Source organism: Sciurus carolinensis, chromosome 8 (assembly GCF_902686445.1).
Source record: "Sciurus carolinensis chromosome 8, mSciCar1.2, whole genome shotgun sequence".
Lineage (NCBI taxonomy): Eukaryota > Metazoa > Chordata > Mammalia > Rodentia > Sciuridae > Sciurus > Sciurus carolinensis.
This window is the reverse complement of record NC_062220.1, coordinates 114,029,992-114,043,830: the sequence shown is the minus strand read 5'-3', so window position 1 is coordinate 114,043,830 and position 13,839 is coordinate 114,029,992. Positions and strand designations below refer to the sequence as shown.

Below are 13,839 nucleotides of genomic sequence, written 5' to 3'. Positions count from 1 at the left end.
TATTTCAGTCCGAGTCTCTCAATGCCTCCCCTTCTTAACTCCTGGGTTCTGGAGCAACTGGGGGTGCAGTCTCCCTCTAGGCCGCCATCTTGGATCGCCCCCTGAAAAGACAAATTCTAACTTGGCATGTGCTTTTCTCTTTCAATACCTTAGAGTCAGTTCTTCATAACAGTACTAAATTCTCACCAGCAGCTGAGTTTAAGTGAGAATCATGAGAGCTATAACTATTGGGCCTAGTCAACATAAAACAGTAACTTCTTTTGGAATAATTCGTTTTCAGGTAATCACGGGAGTCAAAAACTACCTTCTGCCTGCATCTAAAAACCACTCTTAAATTATGCAAGATTTTAGTTTCCTAAACACTGACATCAAAGTAACTGGAAATGCTAAAATTTGACTTTCTAGATAATCACTTCCCCAAAAGTATGATGGGTCCCATGATTTTTATCTGTTTTGCTCTGTGACAATTTTAGGGATGCACATCCACTTAGCAATCATGTTGCCTAGTGCCGTACACCACAGCACAAAGGTAAAACTATGTTAGAGTACCCAGCATCACACAGTGCAGTGAGGTCTGAGCCCTGAGGAGCATCACGTGGCTTTGTTGTAAACTGATGTCATCAGCACTTACTAAGAAGCTCCATGGCATTTTTATTCAAAATGATGTAACCAAACCAGGTTTTCCACACACCAGGGTCATTTATTTTTCTTTTTCCTGACATGAGATTTTAGAACAGGACCAACTTCAGCCATGTCGTCTTGTCTTCATGACTTAAAAATTAAAAAGTACATGGTGTATCAGATCCCTTTCTTCCTAAAACAGTCCTAGGCTCCTTAAGCAAAGTGTCTTTCTACCTCTTACTTTTTGTCTTAAGAGTGTTGAAAACCTGATGGAAAAAGTAAGCAAATCCTAATCCCTGGTCAATGTAGATTTTCTCTAACTTTGCATAGGAAAAAAAAAAGTCAGAGGAACTAAACTGTGGCTTTACTAGAAAATGTTTTCCATTCATGGTACATGGGCAGTTTGCATGATTCACTCTGGCCATTCCCAAAATCAATGGTTATATTTCATCTTTACCTGGACAGTTCAATTGTTATACTAATGATGAATAAAATTAAACATTCCCCAAGTTTAAACACACATTGTCATTTCCCTATTACAATAATATTCAGTTTGAAAGAGCTTGGTTAATGCTTTGATATTATTAATGACTGTTTAGAAAGAAAAATTCCATGCTTCCTTTTAGCCTCAGAGGCCAAGTCACAGATTTGGGCACAGGGACTAATGACCACACCTCCCTCAGACCTTCTTCCCTCATTCTCATTGGTGAAGGATGGGTCTTACCTCATAATACCATATATGTAACACTTCTTGATCACCTGAAGTCTTGTATCTCCCAAAAGTCAGTGGATGGGCACACTTGGCCAAAGACCATTCCTCCTGAATTTTATAGCCACACCATTAAGAATGAGAAGGAAAAAACAAAAGCCTGCCTCTCGTTGACATTCAAAACAACCTATAACCCCTTCCTATCTTGAATTCCACATAACTAATCTCATTAAGTCCATTATTCCTCTCAATATCAGTCAACACCAGAACCTTCAATCTTCTAGGTCAAATGCCACATCCTTCACTATTAAATAAATACATCTCAAAACTCAATCAAGGGACTTCATATTTACAAGACATCATCAGAACAAGCTCCTGTATCCTGATCTATTCCTCTAAACTTTCTCTTCTTATTCTTTAGTTAATAAAAGGCTGGCTTACTTCTGCAAACTTACCTTTCCTATTTGACTTCTCAAGTGATAGCTTGTTTTTTTCTCACATGTTTCTCATACCACAGACCCTAAAGAGATAAGCACATGGGCACTTGTTCCCATTGCCTCTTTTAGATCATTTTTTTTTAATGCTGACACCCTCAACTTTCAATCAAATATTACATACATCCCTCACACACTAATGCTGGTGTGATCCAACAACTGCTTAACTCCCCTCATCATTTCTAGTTTTTTCTTAGCTTCCGATTCCTGGTTATACTTTCAAATATTATGAGTTTATTTAGATTTTGCTTCATTGTGACCAAAACCCTTGACAAAAGCAACTTAAAGGAGAAAAGTTTTATATGGGGCTCACAGAGTTACAAAAGTCTCAATCCAGAGATCATCAACTCCATTGCCCTGGTCCCAAGGTGAGGCAGCACATCCTGGGGAAATGGCCCAGCAGAAGAGAGCTGCTCAGTTCATGGCAGGGCCAGGAGGCAGATATAGAGAGACTGGGCCAGGGCCTCTAGGGAAAATGCAGCCTTCCAGGGCACGCCCCTATGACTCATGGCACCCAGTCATGTCCCACCTGCTTATAGTTAGCACCCAGTCACTCAAACCAGAATGGACTAGGTTACAGCTCTTATGATCTTACATCTTACCTCTATCCCAGCATCAACAGGACCTCTTTGGGGATACCACATGTCCAAACCATAACACTACACATTAATTTTTCATAATTCCTATATACAAATAAAGAACAATATGTACATTGTATGTCAAATGCCTTGAATTTTGCATTATGAAATTATTTTCTTTTCTCAGTTTTGCTCCTAACTTACTTTAGCACTCATTCTCATGTTATAACCTACACATTTTAATTATCAATCTATACTATGTATGCAGTGACTCGAAAAAGAAAAAAAAAGTCAAGACTTACAGAATTTACTGATTTCCATACTACAAATTATCAAGCTATGGTGGGCTTTCAGTTACCCATCATTTTTCAACAGCTCCCAAAATTCCTGAAATTTCTTTAACAATTAGCTATTATATGTCATCTAGCCTAACTTCTAGCCACTCCCTCCAATCTATCTTACTCCCTTTGGTACCTCAATCCCAACAATGTGCTAGGATCATTAGTACATTTATGTCGTGATTATTTTGCTGTTCTCTATTTTTTAATGTGCATCTTTTAAGTGCCGATTTTTAGTCTCTATTTTTTAAGAAGTCAGCATTTGACATTTTTAGCTGCTCACTTCCTCTTGCTTGATACTTTCCCTTCACTAGGCTTTGAGGACAACATACCTTTCAGTATTTTTATTTTATTCTGTTGTTCTTTTTTTCTGCTACACTGGTTTCTCCTGCTCAGCTACCTAATTCATCAGGAGAACATGTTGCCTTCTACCAACAAAATGCATTCATAGTCATCTGTATGTATCCCCAGCACTGAGTGCTCCAGATCTGAGGTGCAGTCACATTCTTCCCTGGGGAGGTGTGTTCCCTCATATCCTCATGCTTTATACATTGCCTGATAAATAGCATGTATTCATGAGTGAGTGTACAAATAACTAAAAGAGTAATTGTAAAATTAGCTATTCCTACTCACTTCCCTAGAAAGACACATACCATTTTATTAATTGTAAATATTTCTATGAAAATAATTGATCCTGATATTATCAATTTTTTCCAGAAAGTTGATGCCTCTTTTCTTTCTTTCTTTATTTCTACAATTTTGACTTTGATTTTTATTTTAAAATACATTTAGCATAGACCTGTCAAAGGACAGAAAATAATTAAACTCAAAGAAATGGAATATTTTCAAATACTTTTTAAGCTGGAACTATAAATTAATAGGATAGCATAGACCCCAAAATTAATTCATTAACTACACATTTTGAAAGAAAAGCTCTTTTCACATTTTCCAACACACTGATAGGTTCCAAAGTGCCTTGGTTTCTTTTTAATAGATAAAGAGCTCACATTTAGTTGCTTTATTTAAAATTATCAAGTTCTGTTTTGGTAAAAATTACCACATCCCTAAATTCTCAATCAGAATTATAAAAATACGAGCTCAAAGTTATCTGGATTGATATTTCTGGATAATCATATAGATATTGCACAAAAATCAGTAATCCCATAGCTGATGTTCATTTATATGGAAAGTTAACTCTCTTCTTTATGAATATCTTACTACAAATAAAATTATGTTAATCTACTTACAATCACACTTGAAAATATAAAGGCACAGACAAAAAAAATAGTTACATACTATACCCAAATTTTCCACTGTGAAAATAATAAAAAGTTGGAAAAATAATAGGATCTAAACAATTGATATTTATTATTTTTAGATTTTATAATTTAATCTTAAGTTTCTGATAAGTGAGTATTAAAAGTGAACAGTGGGAAATCCAATCCTTTCCAAATTTAGAAAAATGGTTTTACATATGAAGCATTTGCACTGTCCCACCTATAAATTTCAACTACGTTCTGTTCACTGGAAATAGCTACCTGCAGTATAAACAATCAAGACAATAATGTGCAAAAAATTATATCTTGTTCCTATAACTTACAGTACACAGAAAAAAATCTAAGAAAAATGGAAAATATTTATCCACTTAGCTTTCCAATAAATTAGTGAGAAATTTTAGCCCTTTCCACATTTCTTTCTAAATAAAGGACTAAAGGATTAAGGGTGGTTTAGTTCAATCCCTGTTAGTTTGACATATATTTTTAAAATAATTGCCTGATTATAAGTAATTAAGACAGAATTAGTCTTTTATATCACAGTATACATGGCATTTCTTAATTCAGCAACAGAAAGGCACAATTAACAAGCAATAAAATTCAGTACCTGATTATTGAACTGATGTACAAAACAGTTGCAAAAACAATACACTCAACGCAGTGCACAGAACTTAAAAAAAAATAAGGAATCTAAAAAGTAATTTTTCTGAAAATTTGGTCCATTAAGAATGCCTCCCATGTTCAACATCATGGGTAACATGAAAGGTGATGGCAGTTTAAAAAGAGGCAGTAAATTGATATGTGGTAGCATATGAATTGTGGTCTATTAATTATGCAGTTCAACTGGGAAATGGCTCCCTAGTAAATAAATGTTAAATATATTTGTTAATAACATACTTGTATTAATTTCAAATACAACTGCTTGCATATTGTTATTGATTTCACAATACACCTCAGTTTAAAAAAAACTTAGGTATATTATTTTATATATAACATATTAGATATATAATTGCCTACTATGTACCTTAATATATGCTACATATAACTTGAATCCATAACAGCACAGAACTCTCCAAACATTACATGAACATTCTAAATAGATACTTACCATTTTCTCAGTACAGAAACAGCTCAGCATACCGAAGACAAAATCTGGATGTGCAATGATAAAAAGCACTGACTCTTAAGAATTTACTTAGTTATTTAAGTTAAATTCTTGCAAAAGTCTAACTCTGATCTTTTATCTAGAGTATATTTTTAGGTATCAATAACTGATAACCTCTTTCTTATCACAAACAGTATGTCCCCATGAAGAGATACCAATAAAGAAAAATATGTAGGGAACCAAAAATGTGATGGAGAAACCCACCATTCCATAGGTAATATACCGGTAAGGAGGTTCAACTTCCATGTGCTGTCTTGCTTTTCCAATATCATCACATGGTATGTTGAAGATTTTACAGGCTAAAGGAATGGTGGTCTTTTTCATTACATCTCTGACGATCAGTACAAATATCATTCCCATGAGGATCCGCAATATGACTTTTCCAAACAGAGTCACAGTAACGGGGGGCCTAGCTAACGGTAGAATCTCTGAAGAAGGATCTAATAGTAGACCCACGCTAAGAGCAACATGGGATCCACAGGCAATTCCAGCACCACTTCCTAGAATCTCAGCTGTGTCTCCACGGGATGTGCTCCAGGTATCAATAGTGAAAGGAAAGATCCCTAAAGCTAAATGAAGACCCATGATAACTAGTGGAGCATATTTGTAAGTTTGATTGAAGTTGTCAATCAGGTCCACGAATGGATAGAAAACAACTAAGATTAAAATAGGAATGTAATATAGGAATGCAGCAATAATGTCCAGAATGGAGTGCATTCCCAGGTGCATTCTACTTAGGCAAACTAGAGAACACCAGCAGGGAATAAGAAGCAGTCCACAAACAGGAGGATACTGCCAGCGGCCATAGGTGAGGAGGACCATGGAAATGGGGATGGCGTGCCGGACACAGCGCCGGGAGGGCATGCTGTACTGGGAGTTGTAGAAGACCTCCAACTTGACACAGGCGGCGAGGAGGGCGGCGGCCAGCGGATGATGTCCTTGGTGCACTGGCCCAGGTACATGACCAGCACCCAGATGATCACCAGCCTGCAACCCACCAGGGCGTCCAGGTTCCAGATCCAGAAAGGGAAGAACATGATGTAAAGAGTCCGTCGCCCAACTCCGTGCCCAAGCAGAACAGGTAGGAGAGCGGCCAGTTGCTCGCGGGCCAGCTTGCCCTCCTTGCCCGCCAGCGAGTTGCATCTCAGGGAGCCCGCGTGCGGCAAGGCCGCCAGGTCCAGCTCTGCCGCCAGCCGGTTCCGCACGCCGTTGGGGGCGCCGCTGCGTCCGGTTTGAGCGCTGACCGAGGTCGCTCCCGGGCGGCCCAGGGCTCCTCGCCGCAGGGGGTCTCCCGCTAGCGGCGCCTCAGCCTTCTCATCCTCCCTCCGTTTGGCTGAGCGGTTCCGGGCGCCTCCACCCGCACAGAGGCTGGAAACCGGCCACTTTCTGCGTCTCCTGCAGACGGGCAGCCCGCCGGGCTGGGTGCTGCCTGAGCCAGGAGCTAACCAGATCTGCAGGAGGGAGAGCCGTCCCCGCGCCTGGCCAGCGGCAGCAGCGCCTCGCTGGACGCACTGGAGTTTTGATGCCTCTTTTCTTATCACGTTTTTTTTTTTTTTTTTTTTTTTTTTTAAATAAATCGAAGAGCAGAATTGGTACTCTTCTTGAGGAAAGAGGAATGACTTCTAAACTTTTGACACATTTTTATGGTCTTGGAATCCATTACTTGAAAAATTTTAATTTTCAATTCATCAAGAACTGAGTTACACTATTTTTACCCTCAGTATTATACCTCAATAACTCGTTGCATCCAGTTACTTCATCTCTGAGTGGCTTTGTCAGGATGGCCTTATAATCTTCCACCCCTTTGTAATTGCAGCTTCTGTGGTTTTGCTCATCAGACCCTCTGCATATAGTTATTTTCTGCTTTCTCTGCATTAAACTAAATGGCATATTTTTCATAATCAAACAATCTAACAGGAGCCCTAAATAAAGGTTTTAATAAATCGGTGTGCCTACCTCTGTTTAAACCATTTATTTGTACATCCAGTCACATTATTTAAAACAGAAACTTATTAAATTATATTGTGACTTTAGGGTCAAATAGTTTGGCTTTGGATTCCTGGCTTTGAGTCCTAAAGCCAGTAATGCAACGCCATTAATTTACATGCTTTTTTTTTTCTTTTCTTTACTTATTTTTTAATTACAGACACACTTCAAGTATGCTCATCCTAATATAAAACTGAATGTTCCAGTGTCTTGATTTACTCTACATTTTAAAAGTCCTAATTCTCCTTTTCCCAGCATCTTCATCTCCAGTATAGAGATTTCACATTATTTCTCAGTGAATTTTAGGGTTTTTTAGTGTTGCTTTGGTTAATCTATTTTATGTTTTTATGGGTGAACTATAATGGTATATAATAATGGGGTTCGTTATTACATATTCATATTACACATAATATAATTTATTCTTATTCATCTCCCAGTGCTTCCTATTTCTGTCTCAGCTTCCCTTCACTTACACCCTTCCCACTACTATTCTGATTTTCTTTCTACTCGATTACATTTTTTAAAAATTTTCATTGTTGCCTTATAATTATACATGAAGGTGGGATTCGTTTTGCTGCATTTATATACACATATAGAATAATTTGTTGGATTGTATTCCCCAGTTCTTCCTTTTTCTTTCTGATCTTTGATTTACCTTAACCCGTTGTTTCCTCTACTGATCTCCCTTTTATTTTCTGTTTTTCCATTTTTTTCTCTCTGCTTTTCACATATGAGAGAAAAACTTTGACCCTTGACTTTCTGAATTGATCTGCTTCACAGAGCACAATTTTCTCTAGTTCCACTCAATTAATGAAAATTTCATAATTTTGTTCTTCTTCATGGCTTGGTACAACTCCATTGCATGTGAATGTATGTATGCTTGTGAGAAAGTATATCACATTCTTAAAATTCATTCATCTGTTGACAGATGTCTAGGCTGGTTTCATGATTTGACTGTTCTAAATTTCAAAGCTATAAACATGGGAATGCATGTATGTTGCTATAATGTGCTTATTTCTATCATTTTGTATAAATACTGAGGAGTGGAATAGCTGATCAAATGATGACTCCATTGCTGTTCCTTTGTAAATTTTTAAAATTTGTTCTTTTTAGAGATACATATCAGTGGAGTTATTTTGGCATTGAGGAATCTCCACACAGCTTGAACCGTGTACTCATTTGCAGTCACACCAACAATGCATAGGAACACCTTTTATTGCCACATGCTAGCCAATGCTTACTATTATTTATATTCTTAATGGTTGCTATTCTAATTGGGGTGAGATGAGATCTCAGTGAAATTATTATTTGCAGTTTTCTGACTGCTAATGAAAATCAGGCCTTGGTTGATTTTAAGTCCCTGTTGATTGTTATGAAAATAGGACATACATGAGAGAATAAATATGAAAATTAATATCATATACCCTGTATTTTAGTAGTAATCTCAGAAAATGCAGTATTTAAATCTGAATTTGAGATTTTGATTTTGTATGAAAACCTCTAGGGTTCTAATATCTGGTTGCAAGTTTCTAACAAATGTTTTCACATGTGAGGTTTATATATTATCATTTCCAAGTAAATGAATGTCATATAGTTGACTCAAATTATCAAAATAATTTAATATAAGAACATAAATATATAGAAGGTATGGTTAACTATATCTACACATTCAGATTAAATTCTAGGTTGATTCTACACAGAGGTGGTGCATACGCCTAATCTCTGATTAGATTTCAGAAGCATCTTTTCACATTTGGTTGAGAATTATATTACCTGAATTAAGTCATTCTTTTATGTCCTTTCCCTGGATTATAGTTCTGAAAATGTGTAAGTCAAATATCTATAATGTAGTATAAAATTTAAACTTCTTCACTTATTTATATCTTAGTATAAGTGAAATTTTTAGATACATTTGTTCATAAATTGACAGGATAGATCATAGCCAGAAAGACTGATGAAAGAATATTAACATTTACTTTCTACCAGGCTGTTACATGCATTTTTATAGATTGTTTAAGAATATTTGTGTGTGTTCTATTTTGTTCACATTTTTAAGACAAAGTAAGACAACATTTCTTCAAGAAAGCTTCAAAATCAAGAGATTGAAATTGAATGCCTTATTTAAATGGCACATCCACACTTTTTCTCACCTGTTTCACAAATCAGAATAAAATGAGAGCAAAATCCATATGAAATAACACCTTTCTTCTCAATTACACTTCATATTGTGATCAGAATGCTGGAGTGGCAGCACAGAGACTGAAAGCAGACCCTGTGGGTATCAGAGTTTTCTTAATTATCTTGATTAAAAGACCAAAGAGTGCAGCTGTCTGTAACTACTAACTGTATGAACCTATCTATGTATCTGTCCATCTATCTATCTATACATGCATATATTGTATCAAGAAAATTACATAATTTTCTGATATTGTAATATTATTTTATTCAATATTATTTATTCACTAGTCATGTTATTTTATTTAAAATCATTTGCAGTAATATGGAGAACATTTATTAATAAGGAACATCTCCAAGAAAGTGAAGCACGCCTCATATCCTTTAGGGGCAGTTAAACAAGAGAATCTATGGTAAGTCATGAGGCATGAGGGAAAAGGGATTTATTTTGGAGTAATGTCACTTGCACTTGTCATATTGGAGTTTCCTTTAAGAATAAGAACATGCTGCATTACTTAATGTTGCATGTCCCCACTCTTTTCTCCCCCCATGGGGAAAAATATTAAATTGCAGAATCCAGAAGAAAAACCAAATCTTTGTTTTCATTACTGAGAAATTAAAATCCAATGATAAGATAATGAGTGTGGAAGTAAATATTCAAGTGGGAGAAAAATAAAAAACAAATCAGAGAGAAAGCAAAGATAATAAGATAATTGTTTTTACTCTGCCATTGATCAATTACTACCCCCATAACCCCAGATTATTAATGGCAAAATTCACTCATGTTACAATTGGACAGGGAACTGAAAAGTGTACCTGCAAAAATAAGAATTACATGACTGCTCCAAAGGGGCAATGACACAGTAGTGTCAGAACCACCTATTGGGGCTTTTCTTTTGATATTATTATGCTTATGTTTTTTAGATAGTTCCATCTTCATCCAGGAAAATTTTCCCCAAGTAATAGATAATTCCTTGGGGAAATTAGATAAAATGAATGTATCATATCAAATAGCATCTACTTTACAAAAATTTTTCCATTGGAGTTTTGTGGCTAGCGTACATGTAAAGACTTTGCTTGTTACTGAATGCAAACCTTACTTATAGTGATGGAATAATTATTTTGATCTCCTGGCCATGGAGACAACCTTTATACCACCTCTTCATTTTGTATTGTTAAATCATGCTCCCAAACAACCACAGGCTATGTGGAAAATTATTCAGAGTAGTCAATGATTAACTTTTTAAACCTTAAATCACATTGACATAATCACAAAACAAAAATATGTAAAAGTGGTCAGAAATTTATTAACAACCTAGTTGAATGCATAAAAGACATGAATTCTAAACAAACAAACAAAAAATCTGCTTTTTGACCATGCTGTATTGAGCAATCTAAGAGCTGTGACTCTCCATGCCAGATGTGGAGACACCTTGGCCCTCATTAACATTTTGTGGTGTACTTAGATAACATCATTGAACAAAAAGGAAAAATCCATTTTGAAAACTGAGAAGTTCTTCTGGCTTTCTGGGTAGAATATATGAACTCTGGTTATGTTTACTTGGCCTGTGTTTATCAATTTAATATCAAAATATTAAAGAACTCATACCAAGGTAATCTTTCCTCTGCCCTTAGTCTTTGTGGGAGTGGCAGTCACTGATTGCGTACTACTTGTTCCAGGAAAATTTGATTTTAACATTGAAGACTCTAATCCCTAAGTGATAAACCAATTCAAAGTTACTCTATGCCTGTAATATTCCATACCAAGAACTTTTGCCATAAATACACAATAATAAAACATGCATTTTTTATATATGTGTCTTCATTTTAAAATTCTCTGTCATCTTCCTTCCTTAACCAAGTAAAATTCAGTTTGTTTATGTTAAAACTGGTTTCTTCATTTAAGGTAGGGATTGTCTTGTAAATTCAGTCACCAATAAAATTAAATAGGGTACTTACACTGTATATAACAATAATTTTCTAAATTAAGAAACTTCATTTCCATTATAAGAGAAAGGTAACTAACAATTCCATTTTACTAATCTTTATATCTTCTATGAAACATATTAGAAAATTCCTGTAATAGAAGATTTTGAATTAGATTTATTAAATATTCCCAGGAAATCTTTCTTTTTTTAATTTCTTTTTAAAATATTTTTTAGAGGTCAATGAAACTTTATTTTTTATTTGTATGTGGTGCTGAGAAACAAACCCAGTGCCTCACACATGCTAGGTAAGTGCTCCACCACTGAGCAACCACCCCAGTTCTTCCTATTTTTTCAGGTTCACAATGATGTGTATATGACTTTAAATGTGTTTTGATTTAATTATGTTATATTTGGCATGAAGTAAAATGCCCAAATCTCATACATTGGCCTTCTGCCTAAAGAAAAATTAGTTATAAATATGGAATTGCTTTGTCAGATAAAAAAAAGAGATACACACTGCCTTTCCATAAATTTGCATGGTAGGTACTTATTCTTCCTTTTAGTGCTTGGAACTGTTTATAGACAGTAACAAAGATAAGCTATTAGTAATTGATATTACAGTAAGCCATGCAATTTGATTGGGTAGTGATGAAATCAGTGTTGGTGAACTATTTTGAAAACTTTTCATGTTAGAAAAGTCAGGGCTGGGGAGGTAGCTCAGCTGGTAGAGTGCTTGCCTTACAAGCACAAGGCCCTGAGTTCGATCCCCAGTACCGCTAAAAAAAAAAAAAAAAAAAAAAAACCCATAGTAAAATCCCCAATGAAATTTATATTTAGATGACCAGTTAAAGATGAATTGATAAAAGTATTGACCTTTGGAAAGAGTGTACAGTACTAATTGATATTCCCTGGAAATAAACTTTAGTACAGTGTTTTTACAATTTGTTTTTGTCCAGATAAAGATCTTACCTTATTCATTGATCACTTGAAATGAAAATAGGTTTTAACCATTTTGGATGAAAATGTAGTAGACTCAGGTGACAATTAAAATATATATTTTCATTAAAAAATCTTACAAAAATCTCTAAATATTGGGTATGTGTTTACAAAATTTTCCTGTTTTTCTCTTCCTTTTTCAAATAGAATATTGGTTGTTAACTTTAAGCCTCTTCTTTTCATAGGTCTTTAAATTTGAAAAAAGAAAACAAAAATAATTTGCCTTATGAAAACATATTCAACCCACAGTGTGGTGTGCTTCATGGGCCTTATGATGACTTGTTTGATCAGTGGCATAGCCATTGTGGACTACCATACCTGTGGCCCTCAGCAACTGTCATTCTTGTGGCAACTGTACTTACCATCCTGCAGAACAGCAGTGCCTTTGGGGACTTAGCCCATGTTTGGATGGAGGGAATTGAGCTCGTCCACAAGTATTGATTCAATGTGTCTCTTCAAAGCCAAATCCAGTTCTCATTGTATCGGTTAGACTTGTGCCACCATCAACCAGGGGAAGGACATTGCCCTCCTAACAACAAATGAGACACAACAGATCTGACTTCAAAAATCTTAAATAACGTAACATCCAAGTGGGCCCTCTGTGTCAACATGACTGCCTTCAGTGAGTGGAGGCCACAAATATGAAGCAAAAGCTTGGCATTGAAACAGTTCGCTCCAGAACCAGTGTGGGAAGGGAATGGTAGTGAACATTCCTTTCAAGATTGATGTCCAATGGGTAGGAGGCAGAGCATTCCAGCATGGGAGGCATTTTGTGGAGGGGTGGGGCAAAGGGTATCTCCTGAAAGATGGGAATTAGAATGGGGATCTGATCTGGCACTGTGGCAACTGATTAGATAGGACTGCTCTGAGACCACCAGAGCAGCTTGCATAGCAACAGGGGTTTCTGCCCTGGGGCTGCTGCCCCTGAGGCCATTAACCCTGCCTTCAGGGGTGTCTGACTCCCAAAGACAATCTGGAATCTTGACTTTAATGTCAGTGTTGGTACCAGTTGAGGGAGGGCCTATTCTGATAGTTGCATTGATACCATGGCGTCTCTGTGTATTTATCCAGTACAAGAGTGGACTGTTAGTGAAGCTGGAAGCATTCATCACTTCCACCCACTGCTGGGCACACCTCCCCTGCCGTAGCTTCTTCCTCCAGTGAAGAAATATAATGCAGCCGCCGGTTAGCACACAACACAGTCCCATGAATTCAAAGTATAGCAAGAACCAGGCTGAGGCAGTAAAAGAAAGAAAAGAGGCAGCTGACTAAGAGCTCTGGCTTGGGACCTGAACTATTTCTCATTCCTCTTCTTGATTTGGCTCATCCATTCATCCATTCCCTCCCTCCCTCCTTAAAGACCTACCTCATCATTTTAATATTCAGTTAAAGCTAGGTCTGCAGGGAGCATAAGAGTCCACATTAGCCTTTTAGAGATAAGGGATACTAGGTCTAGAGGGAACATGACCTGTTCAGACTCAGTAAGTCCTTCTGGTTCCCAGTCCAGGACCCATCCAATCCCTCAGACTGATAAATTGAACTTAGTGTCAAGACCCTCAAAACCACTTGACAAGG

At 36.5% G+C, this 13,839-nt stretch overlaps 1 pseudogene; it reads right to left on the bottom strand.

Annotated features, from left to right (window-relative positions):
- Positions 1-5,278: 5,278 nt before the first annotated feature.
- LOC124991411 (sphingosine-1-phosphate phosphatase 1-like) lies at positions 5,279-12,567 on the bottom strand (annotated as a pseudogene).
- Positions 12,568-13,839: the final 1,272 nt, after the last annotated feature.